This window comes from Felis catus, chromosome F2, assembly GCF_018350175.1.
Source record: "Felis catus isolate Fca126 chromosome F2, F.catus_Fca126_mat1.0, whole genome shotgun sequence".
Classification (NCBI taxonomy): domain Eukaryota; kingdom Metazoa; phylum Chordata; class Mammalia; order Carnivora; family Felidae; genus Felis; species Felis catus.
The window spans coordinates 39,260,168-39,280,155 of record NC_058385.1 but is presented as its reverse complement, the minus strand read 5'-3'; the positions used below and the strand labels follow the sequence as shown (position 1 = coordinate 39,280,155).

The 19,988-nt window shown below is 38.7% G+C and overlaps 1 long non-coding RNA gene and 1 other non-coding gene across 2 annotated transcripts in view; one reads left to right on the top strand and one right to left on the bottom strand.

The window, feature by feature from the left end:
- Positions 1-19,491, bottom strand: part of LOC109496096 — a 28,786-nt gene extending 9,295 nt beyond the window's left edge. Inside the window, exons 1-4 of the long non-coding RNA XR_002739619.2 lie at positions 16,640-19,491; positions 10,551-10,719; positions 5,254-6,072; positions 2,609-2,732 (exon numbers count right to left, since the gene is read on the bottom strand). This is a non-coding gene — a long non-coding RNA (uncharacterized LOC109496096). The remainder of the gene's footprint in view (positions 1-2,608; positions 2,733-5,253; positions 6,073-10,550; positions 10,720-16,639) is intronic.
- LOC111558636 lies at positions 10,698-10,802 on the top strand. Its single transcript, XR_002739718.1, has one exon. It is a non-coding gene; the product is annotated as a U6 spliceosomal RNA (small nuclear RNA).
- Positions 19,492-19,988: the final 497 nt, after the last annotated feature.

Genomic DNA, 19,988 nt, shown 5'->3' with positions numbered 1-19,988 from the left:
AAATACATTTGTATAAATATATTTATTCCTAAATTAACTGAGATTAGCTGATATATATAATATATGTTATACATATAATATATATATAATTTTAGTCCCTTACCAAAAATTTCTTTGTTAGCCCTATAAAATGCCATGTGGATATGACCACATTAGAGTTTTAATAAGAATGATCCAATCCAAGTATATTCAGCAGATGATAACTTTCTTCTGTGCCAGTTTCTATGCCAAGTTCTATGTAGACATTTCATTCAATCCTACTGACAGCTCTCTGTAATATGGGTCTAACTATGACTTAGAAGTTAAATAATTTCCCCTAAGTAATTCAGTTGGTAAGTGGTAGAAATGTGATTCAGGTTTAAATATGTGTGATCCAAATGGTCGGATTTCATTATTATTTTATGGCTGAGTAACATTCCATTGTATATATTGTACATCTGAAACTAACATGACATTGGACTGGAATTTTAAAAAATAAATAAATTCCACAAAGTAAAAATAGATAGATAGATAGATAGATAGATAGATAGATCTGATCCAAAGCCCATGCTCTTAATCACTGCATTATACTATCTCTACGAAAACTGGCATATGGGTCCCTATTTATATTAAACATTTAGGTAAACCAGGTAAGCACATTCTACTACATGGCATCAATATTTATGTGAAGCAAGCCTTATATGCACCGACCATAGTCATTGAACTTATAGTGGTCAAGGTCAATGTTATCTGGCTCAGAGTTATGAGCCAAAAAAAATAAGTGGCAAAAGTTACCTTCTGGCTAAATAAGAGAGATGATTCATTTTGTTTTGATGGCTGCTTTGACAGAAAATCCAGATTCATGAAAGTAAATTGATGCAAATCATACTCATACACATTAAAAACTCGAGAGGTTACCTTAAGGGAAATCAACTTCTAATAATAACAGAGAATTTTCTGTTAGTGTCTCTCAAAAAAGGTACGCTAAGTTCCCAATTCAATTTAATATTCCTTTCAAGGCATGCCTAAATTGACCATTCTCTGATTGGTTTCTGGGAAGATTTAAAATCTGAGTAACTACATCTCAATGTAAATATATTACACTTCTACTCAAGATGCTTATTCGGTTTTTCTTGTAACTGTTAAGTATCATAGGTGTCACTCGCTTCCTAAAAGTACTATTGACCACAAGAAATACTAGATACATATATTCAAATTCACTCCTTAGCTCACCAGTTAAATTTAGCAACTCTCCTGAGAAATGGCTAATATTAGATTTCCAGTTACCAGATGCTCTTTCATTTCTTATGATGCTATCCTTTTTGAGTTCTAACTGGTTACCAAAGAAGATTCGTGATTAGCTGCATACTTGTGATCTCACTAGTTTTCTACTTCTTTCTGCTCTCTCCATAGCTCTAAGATGAGTTAATTTCATGGAACATTATTGAACGCAATCAGATAGAAGGATCCTTATGGGGAAAGGATTAATAATAATACCTCCTCCTATTTATATGTCAAGCCATCAAAGTCAAAAATCATTCTCATCAAAGAATACAAATTGACTACTTAAGTAGCATGCGCTGTCTCATGTAACTCATAAGCTTATAAACCAAGGTTCCCTGGAGATTATATTCAACAACCAATAATACACAGTATTTTAAAAACTTTATGAATCTATCAGCTATCTTTATACAAGCCTCCTAAAGAGTAGGTATAAGTAATAGGCTAACAGTGAATAGAACAAATTCATTAACTCATAAATAGAACAAATTTAAATATCCTTTTTAAAAAAATGGTGCATAAAGTGTCACAATAATGTTTATGTAGTTTTGTACAGGACCATAGTTCTATCAGCAATACTACCTTGGTCTTGGAATATTGGTAGAGGCACTTATAACCTTTTTCTCTTCAACTCAAGGGCAATGTCCCAAAGAGCCTTAGGAAGGATTCTTGCCTGTTAAGGAGTTCACAGAATTCTACGAAGCCAGGTCGATTTGATGAAAAATGCCTCAGGTGGTGACGAGTCCCCTAGTTAAAGTTAACCCTTTGAACTTGCCTACCAGTGGAAACATGGTTTCTTGGCAGTTCCTGAGACACCAACAGGGGTGCATCTTCTCCCAGAATACACCAACAAATCTACTCCCAGGGGTCCCTGTTGCCAAGAGTAGCCATGGCCTTTATTTCATGGTCCTATAGTCTTCAGTGACTTCTCAACCAAGATTGGCAATACACAAAGTGCTGAGACACCTGCTATGTAACGAAAGATAATTTATTGGGCCATGCCCTCCAACTTTCTGGTCTGATATTAAGCTTCAAACTTCAACAAGTCCATACAGATCCCTCTCTCTATACTTAGAACACAAAATATCAATATGAGCCATGTACCTCACACATATCACAGAGCTACTATATTGTCTCGAAAATGTAATCCCTCCCCCGCCCCGACCAAACTGCAATTCCCCTTACATTATCAAACCCTGTCCTAAGTAGCAAAAAATGTGCCCATACAAAATCTGACAAGAGCTCTACAAGCAAATGTGTATACAGCCATGCACTGGCCCGTGTTCTTGCTTCACCTAATTCTCTTCAACAGTAACATATCATCTCCACTGGAGAGCAGGAAACGTACCTGACTTGCTCATCATTCTATGCGCATTGTTTAACAAAGTGCAGGTCCTGTGGATGCGATCAGTGAGTAAATTTGATGGCTTTCCAGAACTTCTACTGCCACCGCTGCCTCCATGACAATGAACCTTGAAGGATGACAGTGAAGTTGCTGAGGTCACCAAAGTCCAAGTAAGGGCAACAGAAATGAATCACAAAAGTCTCCTGACTGTGGGTGAAGGCAACATTTGCTTTCTTTGCACACCAATGTAGCTGTTCACAGGTGAGAGGTTGCCAAAACAATACCTGAATCTGTAGGTCTCCCACCCTGTACTGCCCTCCACCACCCGTACTGCTCAGAAATGGTCTAGCAAACTACTCTCCCGAAGCTCTCTTGCTATGTCATAGTGCTTGACTGAGTGCCCACTGTAAGTCAAATATTCCCTGCAAGAAAGCTTGCCAGGGCACCACCATTTTTCACAAAATTTGTACCTTTCCAATGTCTTACTCGTAGAGAGATGGTAGACATTTGTAGGAATGAGGCACTTAGACATCTGCGTTTTGTTAAGTTAAGCTGGTCAGATTCTGAAACTTAGGCACTGTCAGCACATGCTCCTATAAAAGAGTGCCAGTCTGAACATCTAATATTTTTAGCCCAGCTTAGCATATATTAAATGAATGGATGAATGAATAAATGAACGAGTGACGGAATTACAGAATGAGAGGGCCAGTGTGACCAAAAACTAGGAAAAAATCCTTTCCTGTTCTTCTCTCTGCCTTCTGTCAATCTTTATTTCGTATTTCTGCCTTGTAACCTCTTTATAACATCCCCCAAACTAGCCTTCAGAAAGTCCCAAATTATCTCCCCAAAACTTGTAAATGCCAAGCTTTGGTAATACCATCTACCATTTATCTTCCCAGGAAATGGAAGAATCCCCCAGGGCCATATATCCGCATACTCATGACAGAGGGGCAAACCTTCCAGGAGATCAATCCATATATCTGACTGCTTTGTAAGGGATTTACTAAGTGCAAAACAAATCATTCTTGGCGCCTGACTTTTGAAACATTTCCCTTTGTGTTTAGAAAGTGCAGTCACCCGGTCACTTGCATTCTGAGATGTGAAGTTTTGCAGATGGTTTAGTGTGTGCTCACTAAGATGGTCTTTCCCATTAACTCCTCAGCTCTCAACGCATGCTGTTTCCAAGTCTGTTCTGGGCGATAATCTCATGGCCTAGCAATAGCCTAAAAGAATTAGTATTAGGTGCTTGGTTTAGCACTAAAAGATTTAGAAATATATTAACAGAAGTTCTACTAAAATGGCCCATCTGTGGATCCTGAGTATACAGGCTTTAAGGAAAACACACACACACACACACACACACACACACACACACACAGTAAAAGCGCAGTGTTTGCAAAAGAGAAAGGAAGTTTCAGGAAGTGTCTTCTGCATAGTATACTCTCTTGGACTTTGTGTTCCTATGCTGTTTTGAGTTCCTTGAGAGCTCAAGCCTCCAAATTAAAAATTGGGGGCCAGTATTTTTATCGGGAGTACTCTCAGAACTGATAAAAGAATGAGGAAAGCAGGATTTGGTAGCAAAAAAAGTTAAAGAAAAAAAAAGTTGGAACCGAGATCTCAGCCAGTCCCCCAAAGAACTCTGCAGCTGGATAGGCCTTCAGATTTGTCTCCAATGAGGCAAAAGGTAAGGCCATTTTACCCTTGCATCACCCCCTCACTGAATGTGTGCTGCCCCTAGAGAGAGACGACAGTGTTAGGGAAGGCAGTCATCTTTGGCAGAGGGCGATTGCTAGGAAGTGACTCAGCTAAGAGTAAACTAGGCTAATTAGGCCACGTCTTGATCTCCTGTGTTAGCATATGAGCTATGCCAACGCTCCCGGCAGCTGAGGGGATGAGAGCCTTGTTCCTGAAGGGAGAATCTGGGCAGCACTCCACAGGGTCCGCTACATCTGCTGTATCTACAGTTAGAAATACGGGAACATAATAGCCAATTGAAAAGTATACCCTTCACTTTTTAAATATCGTAATGGTATTCTTCCAAAATATGACATGGGGAGAACATTATCAGAAGAAAACTGGCATCCTTGAAGATGTCACAGCTATTGATTTGAACTTTTTAGAAAGTCTTAGCCTAAGCAGCAAATTCCAGATATGAGCTACCAAGCTATCACTGGAGAAAGAAAGCTTTTTTAATCATTGTTTACATACTAATAATGATCATCTCTAGCTTTTCAACATTTCTTCAAACTGAGAAAAGTGTGTATAAATGAACTACAAAGGTACATAAATGGTTTCACCAACTCCTGGTGTTCCTTCAGGAAGATCAGCCCATGGACTCACATTTCATACATAGAGAAGCAAAATCCCTTAGAGGTGCTTTTAGCAATAGGGATGGAAAATGTATCTGGCAGAATTACTTGTCTCACCGTAGGAAGCCAGAATTAAAACCCAGGACTCATCAAAGTTTGCAGGATTAAGGCACTTAGCTAGCATTTTTTGATTGAGTTGGCCAGATTTTGAAATTAATACACGAAATACATAACGTTAAAACTGCTAGCACACTGAATCCCTTGGAAGTGTCCATTTATGTTATAAAGTTTAATGTTATACATGTAATACGGTGCATCACAGAGATATACGACACTTACCATAAGAAATGACACTAATTTACTTCTGAAGAGAAACTTATAGCATCAGCTGTGTCCGTGCCCGTATCCCAATTCAATGTCATACTTTAAAAGATATTTACTTCTTCAAGAAGATTTAATGTAGCCACAACTACTTAAATGCCTTTCGAAGATTTTGAGGATCTGTAAAAATTTCTGGTGTCACTCTACTCGAATATTACGAAAATCCCGTTGAAGCCATCATTGGCAACAGCTCCAAAGTCAGACGGTTTCCTCTCTGAGTTCCAGGAGTTGTAAGGATGATGTGTGTCCACTTAGTAACGTCTTTAAGAGATGATGTTTTGAAAATCCTGACTGTTGACTTCTAACCTCGAGACCGGCATCAAATGGCCTTATTCGTTAGTTGGCAATCCACCCTAGAAGCCGGGAGGCCCCATCCGGGCTCTGCTGTGGCCTCTCAGCTAGTGACATGCAGGTCACCCAGGAAGGTTAGAAGTCAAACAATTGGGAAACATCCATGTCTTCATCCGTTCCAAGCGTGTTGAGATAAGCTTCTTCGCTGGCCAGGAAACACAGCCAAGGGCAGAGAGGGCAGCACCTGCTAATCATTGGGCCACGCCTTGGCCAATTGTTCTGTGAGGCCTTCTTCCCCACGGCCCAGCCTTCAAGGGAGCGCCGACCGTCTCTCTCCCTTGACTCCACGCTGCGTTCATCTCAAAACAGGGCCACGCCATGTCACTGACCAGCTGGACTCATCAGAAAGGCCACCATTTCATTAGGAAGTCCGACCCAGATGTACAGCACTCCCAGGAAGAACAATGAGAATGGCGTATTAGCCCTCTTCCAAGTAGAGGAAATGGGACGGGGAAGGCGGCACGGGGAGAGATGAAAAAGAAAACAAAGTAAAATTTCCATGGCTAAAACGGTATAAATGACCCACGAGCCACTGCTTCAATATCGTCTGCTTCATTCAGAAAAATGTGCCTGGCGAGTAGGTGCTACGTTCCTCGGGTACTAACTGTAAATTAGCAAATACACCTGGGCTATTAAAAATGAGTCTATGGGCAAAAATACTGCTGTTGTGAACCAGATGTTTATGCGAGTCCCTGTCTTGTTTTCACTTGCTAAATTTTATATAAATGTATATTGATAATGAAGGGGCACCTTTGATGGCTGGTGCCCCAGTCGTGGCTCTTTGCCATCAAAAAACCCCTTTTCTTTACTCCTTGATCTGCCCTTTGCAGAAACGAGGCTTTCCACTCAGATAATGGGCAACATCTGTTCTTTTCAGGAACTATTTAACAAAGATTTTGTTTCCGTGAAAAATATATATATAAATGCCCAGATCTACTCTGTTCTCGCGGGGAGAAATGATACACTGTGACACAAAATGCAAAGGATGATAGACCAAGGGAAGTTCTAGCACAATAAAGGATGTTTGCGAAGCAGTATCTTTGGGATAAAAACAGGCTGCTTCAAGGGTTTGGGGACCTGGAAGGCAAGGGCCCTAACTTTGCTCAGGCAACTTGTTTTGGGTAGCTTAAGCCCTCTATTAGCTGCAGGTGCAAACATTGCACCTGCAGCTAATTGCAGCCACAATTAGACCAAGACCATTGTGGGAACAATTAGACACTTAATTCTGAGGATGTGACTAGCCCACAATTAGCCCTGGCTAAAGTGTTTGTACCCACATGAAGGGAGACCGTGCGACTGTGCCCAAACCAGTCAAACTTTTTTTTTTTTAAACCATGCACCTCTACATTCTGTTTTCCCTTTGTAGACAGAACTTAGGAAAAATAACTGGACGTGCAATGGTAAAATATCCATGATAAGAAAACCACGCTGAATGAAAATGAAGCTGCGTTGTCAAAGATACAAATAGGGGCAGCCGCACACATATAAATACGAACCGGGAAAGAAACTCTGTCAAAAGAGTTGCTTCAAACAATGAATTCCTTAGTTATGTCTCCCTTGCCAAGCCAGCAATTTATGATAATGGTGTAGAGAAGATTGCTGTGAGCTTGAAATCATTAGGTGAGTGTTCTTCACCTGTGATATGTTTATCCTCTTAAATGGAGAGGTTCTCAGGGATTTATGCCTTTATCGAAGTGACATCCAAATGGACTCACTTTCCAGACTCGGACCTTATTTTTCCCCTGCTACCATTCCCCTTGGAACATTCCCCAGCCATCCATGTTTTAAACATACAGATATTTTCTACTTGGGCATAAGGAAAGCTAGGGTTTTCAGTCACGAGTTCAAAAATGCCTTTAGTTAATCCAATAACCTTTCTTACACCACAGGTACGGTTTGAGAAACGACATGCTTTTCTGGTTTCATTTTTATTCGTTTTTACAAAATAAACGACTTGTCTTTGAAAAATTAGAAGCCTTTCAAGCACATTCTGTTACAGTTTACTGAATGCTGTATAAACCTTAATGTTCTATTTATTGCTCAACTAGAATAATACAACAGAGCCAAGTTCATATCATCAGTTAAGTACCCCTTCAGTGCATGATAAAGCAAATATTCTACATTTGCCTTCCTCTTGTTTCATCTTCTTGAAAGGCTTATATTTCATCGATGTTTAAAAATATTCATGTGTCTACAGGAACCTGGGTGGCTCAGTCGGTTGAGTGTCCGACTTCTGCTCAGGTCATGATCTCACGGTTTGTGAGTTCGAGCCCCGCATCAGTCTCTGTGCTGACAGCTCAGAGCCTGGAGTCTGCTTCCGATTCTGTGTCTCCCTCTCTCTGCCCCTCCCCCCTCACGCTCTCTCTCTCCCTCCAAAATAAATAAACATCAAAAAAATTTAATACAAATAAAAGTATTAATATGTCTCAAAGTGGAAATTTCCCCATAGAAATGTCTTCCTCGCTCTCAGAGACAAGTCGGTCTAATACGTTCTGCTGCAGACTTTTTAACTAAATCATTAATTGGTTTTCAGAGCTCCTGAATTTACTGGCAGAAGTTTAAATGTACCCTTAAAATCAAGGGAGAGGAAATATAATAAATGTGGAAACTCTATCATCCCTTCAACTACGAGACCACTTCTAAGTTAATGCTGTGCATCATAACTGCCAGTTACATAAGCTCTGTATATAAATTATTAAGCACTTGAGGTAGTAACACTAAAGCTTGTCCAAATGGAAAGATGCAGTGAAGTTTAGGCATTCCAATGACTACAAACTAGCAATTCTTCCTTTGTTATGGCCACTGCACAAATGTCAGGAAGACGCTGTCAGGGATTTCCTATCACCCTGAACCACAACCTTTGCATGGGACCATCCATAACCAAGTGACCTTCTGCAGCTCATTAAAGGTAATGTAATGGATCATTCCCTCCTAATTGTGATCATCAGCAAATTAGACTCCTTTCTAGGCTAGCCAGGCAGCAGGGAACTATGTGCCTAAGTAGAATGCATGAATAACTTTTCTTTTAGCCACGTGCCTTTACTCCACACAAAGGAGAATATCGTAGAGTTGGGTGGTGGGGCAGATATGGAAGTTCTAATACGTGCTAGGATGTGCCTTATTTACATCATCTCGATGAAGCCACAAGATTTTTTTAATTTTTTAATGTTTATTTATTTTTTGAGAGAGAGAGACAGAGACAGAGACAGAATCTGAACCAGGCTCCAGGCTCTGAGCTGTCATCACAGAGCCCGATGCCGGGCTCGAATCTACAAGACGTGAGATCATGACCTGATAAGGCCACTTAACTGACTGAGCCACCCAGGCACCCCTAGCCACAAGATACTTTAATGCTCTTCCGGAACTCAACCTTCATCCCAAAGCAGAGACGAGAGTAGAGAAAAATGATGCGGGTATTTCAGGTGAGGCTCTCATTTGGCTAGTTTTGCAATTATTCTCTTTTCCCTTCAGCTGACTTCTAGTAATTCTCGAACATCCAAAATACTATTATCTAACTACTGGTGGTAATTGTGAACTCTTTGGAAAACCCAATGCTGTGATACTGATTTTTTTCATTTAAAAAATGATATATGGGGAAAGGAATGTAGAAACCCATGTGAAGGATAAACCATAAATTCTTAGCATGAATCAAAATAATGTATCTAGAATTCTTATTCTATCTAATGGCTCCTACTCCAAATACATTTGTCCCTGAGAGATCATTAGTATACATTTTATGATTACACTGTGGCTTTAATAGTTCCCTAGCATTTGGAATGTTACTGGAAATTGAAGGTTAAAGAGTAATCTCATTAGATCATGACATCGTGCCAAGGATTTTCTAATCTATTGGGCTAAGCAATCTCTGGAGGGGGCAATTTTAGCCTAAACATGAAAGGTGCTGGATGGTAGAGGCAGGATTTATCTCAGTTAGCATCAGGAGCTCCACACACGCCACCAGGTGAAGGTTGGCCAGTCTTCTTATGACTGGGCTCATAAGTTCAGGGTGCATCCAGCAAAAGGGTGTGGAAGGATTAGGAAACATCCATAATTCCTACGGTATATAGATAACACAAAATCTGCCATGAACACAATGACACAAAAAATGTTTTAGAAGAGCCCTGGCTTTCAAGATACAGTCCCTTAACCAGCAGTATCAGCATTATGTGAAAATTTGTTAAAAATGCAAACTCTCAGCCCCACCACCCTCCCACCTCCTTACATCTACTGAATCAGAAGGCCTGGCAGCGAGGCCTGGCCATCTCTCTTTCACCAAGCCCTCAAGATGACCGGGATGCACGCTAAACGTTCAGAACCACCATATTAGGACACAAAAGATAGGGTGACTAGTCTACACACATTAGCCTTATATTCCAAGAAAATATTTTGATATCACTATGTGGGGACATAAGTTACTTACAAATGGAAATGATGGGAGGAGCCAGAGATTCCAGGGCACAGTCTCAGGCAACCAACCTTCCGGGACCACGGGTACTAGGCAGAGCGAGGGCCAGGGATGTGGACCAAGGTGACCTGACGCAGCAGATGGGACACCTGATAGCACAGCCAAAGCCCTGACTCACTGAATAGCTTTGAGCCCTTGAACAAATAATTTACTGTTGCTAGACCTCCTAAATTACAGTTGGACTGTATCTCTGGGGTCCCTAGAAACTGAACTATTAGTAAAATTCCTTTTATCCATGCCCTGCAAACTTTGTCCTTGTCACTATTACGGGACATTAACTACCCTCTGAGTCAAGGAAGAGACAGGCATGATTTTGCACTGTCTGTTGGAACACAGTCTACTGAGGCAAGTATTTACAAGTTTCATGACGCTCAGATCCCACGTCTTAAATACGCTTCTGAATTAAAATGGGGCAACTAATACTTGCATTCTTCCTTACCTGCTCTTCCAAGGTAGAAGGGGGAAAAAAATGCCTTCAAGTAATTTTTCGTATTCACAAGTTATCATGATGAAAAGTACATTTCTGTGGAACTGGTTTAACCCTGGCCATGCGTTACGGAAATAGCGTGTAAACAGCTCTTCCTGGGCTCGCTTCGGCGGCACATACACTAAAATTGGAAAGATACAGAGAAGATTAGCATGGCCGCGGCTCAAGGGTGACACACAAGTTCGTGAAGTGTTCCATATTTAAAATACATAAATGAGTAAATAAATAAATAATAAAAAGTAAATTAAAAAGGAAACAGCCCTTCTTTCTCATTGCGTGGAAAGGAAGGGCCATAATTGTGCGGCTCTGGGGCGTAAGGATACTAAACAGAACCTCACGTCTTTAAAAAGATCAGTGTTGGTTTATGACTATATTACCGTAGTTGGCAAAACCATAATTGCAGAAGGATGAGGAGGAGTTTATAAAACTGGTATCTCATAATTTCGTATGCATACAGCTTTCCATCCCCCTTTTCTCCTTATATTTTAAAATAATCTTTAAAAACATAAATCGTTTGATCCTTAAAAAAGGAAACATAAAGAGTCTTTGAATTTCCAGCTCTGCTGTCCTATATTTAGCAACAGTGGTTTACCACTCCCTTACATAATAATGTAAGATTTGCAACACTAAGCAAACCTACCAAGGAACAGCTATCCGTAGACCCTGTTAGATTTTCGTGTCTGAGCTGGATACCAGTTTTTACCACTTGTATTTTTTACAAAATGTTAACTCTAGCATGCTGACACTTTTATATTATATATTTTCAATTAGCTTTATGATGCAGTCTTTCTTAGTCTTTCAATTTTTTAATCTTATGGTCATATAATATTCTCATACATTGCTATTCCATAATTTCCTTGACCATTACTCTAATCATGACTCTGTTTGTTTCGATATTTCTTGTCTTCAATATTTTGTTTCTACAGACACCTCTGAAAAAGCAATGCCTTTAATTTGTCACCTTCAATAAATGCCAAATAGTGGTGTCACAAGTTTCGAGTAGTTACAAATCTCACTTATTTCCTTGTAAATGCTGATATTTTTCTTCTTCTTCTTTTTAATATTTATTTATTTATTTATTTATTTATTTATTTATTTATTTATTTGGAGAGACAGAGCACGAGTGGGAGAGGGGCAGAGAGAGAGGGAAACACAAAATCTGAAGCGGCCTCCAGGCTCTGTGCTGTCAGCACAGAACCCAACTCGGGGATTGAACTCTGCAAAATCATGGCCTGAGCCCAAGTCGGACACAACTGAGCCAACCAGGAGCCCCTGACATTTTTTTCTTCTTAAAATATGCTTCAAACTTTTTTCCTTTTGTCTTTTTTCATCTTTTTTTTTTTGGTGTTTTTTCCTTTACTGAATCTTTGTATTTCTTCCCATATCTTTAGGCTGCAGATGTCCCTAGAGACCTGTCACCATTTCTTCTGTCTGCAACTAATTTGTGTCACCAATTTCTTTTTGACTTTGATGTCATGTGAAGTTCAATTGTTTCTGATATTCACAAGAATAAAGCTATAAAAATGTTCACAACTTGCATAAACTTCTCAAAACATCGCATGCAAATACACACCCATCTTCAAAGGAGCTACCATAGAAGATTTTTATTTTGGTTCAGAGATCACACCATTATGCAAAGTATTTTTCTTATTTTGGAATTTCCTTGGAAATCAGCTGATTTCTCTTATAATTACAACCAAGACGTATTATTCAGAATGATTACCCTCTTTGTTTTCCAACAATTAGCAGTGCAATACTTTTAACTGGTTGCGATTTTATCATCAAATGCGAAAATTTGAAGACTGACACACTTTCTTTGACGTTCCTTCCACCAGAAGTTAGGGCCTGTGTCCCCTCCCCGTGAATACGGATAGGCTCTCTAACTGCTTTGACCAGGAGAATATGGTGGAAGTGACAGACGCTCTTCCAGATTCCAAGCAAGCCATGAGAAACCGAAGTTTCCGGTTTTTTCCTCTTGTAAAACGCAGTAGTGAACTCTTGCGTTGCCGCGTGAATGGCCAGCTATGCTGAGCCCACCCGGATGTGGAGAAGCCCAAACTAGGTACGTGGAGATGTTGTAGAGAGAAAGAGACACGCCCAGCTCTTCCATTCAGCTCCTAGCTTTTTTTTTAAATTTTTTTTTCAACGTTTATTTATTTTTGGGACAGAGAGAGACAGAGCATGTACGGGGGAGGGGCAGAGAGAGAGGGAGACACACAATCAGAAACAGGCTCCAGGCTCTGAGCCATCAGCCCAGAGCCCGACGCGGGGCTCGAACTCACGGACCGCGAGATCGTGACCTGGCTGAAGTCGGACGCTTAACCGACTGCGCCACCCAGGCGCCCCTCAGCTCCTAGCTTTTACGTGAACCCCCCTGAAGCCTCAGACATGATGGAGCAGAGACAGTACAATCTAACTGTGCGCTTCGAACACAAAATCGTGAGATGTAATAACGTATTTTTATTTTAGGCCACTCGGTTGGGGGACAGTTTTTTACATGGTAATAGAAACTGGAACGGGTAGTGACTACTCATCCTATTTCTGGAAAATTAAGTTATTTCCTGTTTTATACTATGGTTAATGATCCTCTATTAAATATGTTTTGTATAAATCTAGACGAATATTTGCTTATTTCTTCAATAGAAACTCCTATAAGTAGATTACTAGGTCAAAGGGCATAAAAATACTTGTAAGCTTCCTGATATGCACTGCCAAGTTTCATTCTGGAAAGATGATGATAAACCACACTCCTCCTAGTAATGAAAAAGGTGACTGTATATTCACATCGCTTCCAACATGGGTTATTAATATTTTAGAAATTAGTGGTCAATATGATAGCCATGTATTTCTTATGCTATCAGTCAGGATGAACCTTTTCCTTGCAGATGATCCTTTCTTTTTCCCCTTTCATGAAGTGCCCAATGGTATCAGAAGAAACTACTCATAAATCAACCTAAAATTTTTATTTAATGCTTTATTCTTTGAATCCAGAACTTTAACTGTCAAAATTAAAAAGAATCTCAAGCATAACATCAGGTTTAATGTTATTTCTAATAGGATATATGTAGGAATAGAAAACTCAGCTTCAGTACATTTCGAAATTGACTCTATTGAGAATTCAATATGTAATATGTATATACATGTATATAAATATGAATATATAAACAACATATTTTACTTCAAAATGTTAGGAAAATACTTCTTTACTGAGAAAATTCTATTTTATGCTGTCAACTTGGGAAGACAACGTAATCACACAATTGGCATTAGAACATTTTTTCTCTATTTTCTTTTTTTTTGCTTTTTTATTTTAAGCATATTTACTTTTGTTGAAAAATATATCAAACACCCAAAGGAATAAACATGTCTGTTATACTCACGGAATAACAATAAAATGTACAACTACTGTAGTGGGTTGAATAATGGACACTCAAAGAGATACATTTACCTAGAACCTGTAAATGGGACTATTTTAGAAAGGGTCTTGGCAAATGTGATTAATTAAGCTAAGGATCTTGAGAGGAGATCGTCCTGGAGTTGAGTGGACCCTAAATTCAATGACATATGTCTTCGTGAAAGACAGGAAAGGAGAATATAGACTTTCAGAGAAGACCATGTGAAAATGGAGACAGAGATTGGGTTGAGGCACACACCAGCTAAGCAATGCCAAGAATTACCACTGGTGCTAAAAGAGAGGCATGGGACAGATCTCTCTTAAAGCCTCCAGAAGGATGGGGTGCCTGGGTGGCTCAGTCGGTTAGGCATCAAACTTTGGCTCAGGTCATGATCTCCCAGTTTGTGGGTTCGAGCCCTGCACTGGGCTCTGTGCTGACAGCTCAGAGCCTGGAGCCTGCTTCTGATTCTCTCTCTACCCCTCCCCCCCCACTCTCCTCTCTCTCTCTGCCCCTCCCTCCCACCCTCCTCTCTCTTTGCTCCCCCACTCTCCTTCTCTCTGCCCCCCCCACTCTCCTCTCTTTTTCCCCCCTCCCACTCTCCTCTCTCTCTGCCCCTCCCCCCGCTCATGCTCGGGGTTTCTCTCTCTCTCTCAAAAATAAATAAACATTAAAAAAAAAAATTTTTTTTAAAGCCTCCAGAAGGAAAGAACTCTGCTGATACATAGATTTTGGACTTCTGACTGCCAGAATGGAGAAAGAATAAATTTCAATTGTCTTAAACCTTCCACTTTGTGCTAATTTGTTAACAGAAAAACTAAAATAGATTAAATTGACAACACCAAATGCTGGCGGGGATGTGGAGTAACCCTCATTCACCGCCGGTGGAAATGCAAAACAGCACAACCACTTTGGAAGACAGTTTGCTAGTTTCTTACAAAAGCAATCATACACTTACTATACAATCCAGCCATCATGGTCCTTGGCATTTACTCAAAGGAAATGAAAACTTAAGTCCATACAAAGGTACAGATGTTTGTAACAGTTTCGCTCATAACTGCCAACACTTAGAAGCAACCAAGATATTTTTCAGTAGGTAAGTGAATAAATAAAAGGTGGTAAACCAGACAATGGAATATTATTCAATACTAGAAAAAAATGAGCTCTGAAACCATAAAAAGGCAAAGAAGAAACTTAAATGCATATTACACAGATTTAAAAAAAAGCCAAGCTGGAAAGGCTACATACAGTATGGTCCCAACTGTATGACATTCTGGAAAAGGTCAGAAAAACTATGAAGACAGTGAAATGATCAGTGTTTGCCAGGATTTGGGGGAGTGAGGGACAGAAAGGGATAAGCAAGAAAGGCACAGAAAATTTTTAGGGAAGGAAAAGTACTGTGTATGATACAGTAATGGTGAATACATGTCATTGTACATTTGCCCAAATCCATAGAATATGCAACATCAAAAATGAACCACAATGTAAACTGTGGACTTTCGATGACTATGATGTGTTGATATAGATTTAACAATTGTAGCGAATGTACCATTTTGGTGAAAGATGTTGATAACGAAGAGGCTATCCATGTGTGGAAGCAAAAACTACCTGGGGAATCTCTGAAACTTCCTTTCAATTTTACTGTGAACCTAAAACTGCTCTAAAAAATTCAGGCTTTTTGAAAAACGAAAGTAAAAGAGAGGCAATTGCAGATTTTTTAAAAAAGGACTGAAACCAGTTAGTTAAGAAGTGACCTTGGTATCTCTTCCCAGTTGCATCACCTTCCTTCCCTACCAAAAGTAATCACTATCCTAAACCTTATATTAAGCATTCCCTTGTTTTGCTGTACGGTTTCATTATAGATGCATAGATACATGATAGATGATTAGATAGATAGATAGATAGATAGATAGATAGATAGATAGATAGTCTAAACTATGCTGTTTTGGTTTTGTGTGTTGTTGCACTTTATATAAAATGGAACACCGTATACACTGTATATCTTTCTAACTTGCCTTTTGGATTAATATTATGTTTGTGAGATCCTTTCATGTTGCTTTAAACAGATGAAGTTCCCCTTTATAAAGCTTATTCATTCTACTGTTTGTCAATCTGTTGTTGAGAGATATGTGGATTGTTTATAGTTTTCTTTCTGCTACAAACAGTGCTCCTAAAATCATGTTTGAATTATGTCTCCAGGTACATATAACAAGAATATCTCTGGCTGAGGAAGTATAACTAAGATTAGAACTACTGGACTCCGTGCTAGTCACATTCTTTAGGTAATAGCAGAATATTTCCAAAGTGATTGAACCGATTTTCACTCTCATCAGCATTAAATGAGTGTTCCTGTTGGTCCATAGCCTCCGACCATTGTTATTGTTTAGATCTAATTTACATAGATCATTTTCAACCAGGAAAATGTCAACTGAACATCAGAGAATCATTTTTTTTTATTTTTAAAGGCATTATTATCTAGAATCAGATAAGCATATTCTGAGGACCTACTGTGTTTTGTACCTACGTTATTCTATTTAATCCTCACAGCACCATCAGGAAGATATTTTAATTGCACACGTACAGCTGAGGAAACTGAGCTGCAGAGAAATGACTAATTGGTTTCCACAGTTGTTAATAGCAAGTACTCACCCAAAGATTCTGGCTACTCATCTTTCTGTGATACCCCTCTACTTTTCAAAACTGAAAATCTGTAGAGCTATCGCTGTGTCACGAACCAAGTTCATGTACCAACTTCCTAAAAAAAAAAGAGAGAGAGAGAGAGAAAGAAAAAGAAAATTCTAAGGACCAAATTAGAGTGGAAAACTGCCACTCATTTTAGATATACATGATGTACTATTGACAAAGAAGAAATCCATTTTTAATGCTTCAGCATATCATTAGGGAGGCAAGCTGACTGAGTGAACTGAGCTGGCATTTATCGCTGAACCCAGATAAAGAGCCACTGAGTGTGGTATTCTACGACCTTCTTCCTGACAGCCACTGACAATGTATCCAATTACTTAAGCAGTCTTTAGAGCATCATTTAAGGAGGTCTAGCTTTCCTTGTTCCACTTCAGTACAGGGAAGGAAATAGTTGGACACTTCAACAGTAGCATCTGAGATGAAGGAATCTCCTTTTTTTAAATTCCATGATCTCTGGGTGTCTCTACACCTTGACAATCCATTTTTTAGCATACGATTATGAAAATAAGATGGGCATTAATAATCCAGTTTAATATATTGTCATAAAAATAATAAATGACGGCTTCTTCGTACTTCTTGCCCCTTAAGATTTGAAGGCAAGCAATAAAAATACGACAGCTTATAGGAGATAACACCTAGCCTCTGAAAGGCTATCTCTATCCCACCAGATACTAGTTAAAGAAAGATGCAATTTTGGAGATAACGTAAAGCATTGACAGTATAAGGCAGAATTTGCTGTGATGCTTGATAGATCCCATAGGTACCCACCCGACAACTGACAGCTCTCTGTGAACAGATTTCATCCAGTCCCTGCCCATCACGAAGCATGTACAAAGGCTGGGTTCAGAGCCTGCATCCACTAACTCTGTTGTCCTCAAAAGACCAACGCCAGGTAACATGACCAGAGGACTGCCTTTGCCAAGACAAAGATTGCCAAGGGATGCTTCAAGGGAACATTTTATTGGGCAGATGCTACTTTGCTGTGGAGACAATCCTACTCAAAGTGTACGCCAACATAATTCTCTCTGAATACCATGATATTACAGAGATGACTTTTGTCTTCAGTGAAAATAAAAAGAGCTGACCACAAAATCCTATATACAAAAAAGGTCTGTTGTCCATCATTTCCTCTCACAAAAATCTATTGATTAGCACTTCTATAAAATGACCGTTGATATTCTCACTGATGGCACTAAGTTTCTGTGTTTCTGAAACATTTAAGACTTGGTAATAGAGTTGGTTGCTACATGCATTATTTCGGTTACTTGGTTTTTTTATACTGTTGAGCCTTAGTGTAACTAACAGAAGAAACAGCTAAATAATTAAAAGTAGTTGCTTTTGGGGAACGGTACCTGGAGCAGGAAGTGGTCAGGGAAGGGGTGTCAAAAGGGGTGGGGAAGGTAGAAAACGGAGTAGCTGGTTTTCATTATGAGCCTTTCAATCTCATTTGGTTATTAACCGTTTTGCATATATTTCTTTTACTTAACATTTATTAAAAATTAGAGATGCCTCCAAACTTTACGGTTTATGCAACATCTTATCTCCTCAGTTGCCTCATGGAGTAGACTTACACGCCCTTTCTTCTTTATTTAATAGCTGGTTATTTGACTTGGGCACATCATTTAAACATTCCAAGTATTAACTCATCTATGATAGTAGGGCTAAGTTTACTGCCCTCTTGATAACACGAGATTTTATATATCAACCTAAGTGATATGGAACAATTTAAACATCTATGGGCAATGGATCCTTTTATAGCTACAGTAATTGTCATTGTTTTCATGCCTATTCATAATTTGTTGTAAAGGCAGGCTTGAAGCACAGCTGTTTTGTCATCGTGTGTAGAAATCCACTGAAAATAATGTAAGGTTGTTTGTGGTTTTATTGACCTCATCTCAAACTTTGATCCTGTACTATCATTGATCACACCATGACATTTATTATACCCTGAATTTAAAAAGCAATCATTATATTTTACCTATACACAAGAATAATGACTTTATTATTACATATTTTAATAATCATTTTTATATATAATTTGTGGGTTTTGTAATTACTTAACATTGTGATAATGATATCATAATAATTTTATTAGCAATCTGAAATTTGGAAACAAGATAGAAATTGATGGCTGAATTATATACTTAAGCTTTATTGATCATACTTTCCTTCTCTTTAATTTTAACCAGACTGTATTATTGAACTTGAACATCTTCATATGCTTTCCTATATCTAATTGCATGATTTCTGCTTTGTCTTTGATTTTGAAATGCTTCACAAAGATCTTTTATTTCCTATTCTTCAGGAGACTCTAATCTTGATTGTAAATGTAACCATTTTTCAGAACATCTGTCCCCATTAGGTTTCCACATAGATTACTGTATTCAAATTGAAAAAATAACCTGAATATTTTTCTACACACGTTCATTGGATATTTGGAATCGAATCCCAAATTGGTATGTTTTACTCATCCCCAAAATGATCCATCTCACTTTTTAAAAAGTATAATTACTAGAAGTAGCATAAAGAAAAGGACAAAAAGAGAAAAGCGTGGCTTGAAAACATAAAAACAAAGTGAAAAATTAGAACAAAAATTAAGACAATTAAAGAAAAAGAATAAAGACAAAGCATGTGAGATAGATAATTGTATCCTCAATTCTTATGTGTTAATTTTAGTATAAGTTATTTGATTACAAAAGTAAGACAAAAATAAGCAACATAAAAATAAATGCAAATTCTTAAATTTTTCATGTATTTAAAAAATGCTAAATTCCAGGGGCTCCTGGGTGGCTCAGTCGGTTAAGCGTTGGACTTTGACTCAGGTCATGAACTCGCGGTTTGCGAGTTCGAGCTCAGTGTCGGACTCTGTGCTGACAGCTCAGAGCCCGGAGTCTGCTTCAGATTCTGTGTTTCCCTCTCTCTGTTTCTCCCCCCTCACACTGCCTCTCCCTCTCTCTCGCTCTGTCTCTCTCAAAAATAAAGATTAAAAATTAAAAAATAATTAAATAATAAAATTGAAATGCTAAAACGTGACAACATTAGATAAAACTGTTAAGAAAATGATACAATCCCACTGTCATGTTGTTGGTTTTCACGTGCATTACTCTATCCAAGCACACACTGGAAAACATACAACTGTCTGAACACAGTCAAACCTTTACTTGCAACTAATTTCCTTTAGTTCTAAAATGTTCTCATTTGTGGAATTTTTCTTTTGCCGTTTCAGTTAAGCCACTTGATGTTCTGATAGTCACAACCAAAATATTATTACAGAAATTAATCATTTCTTCTACTC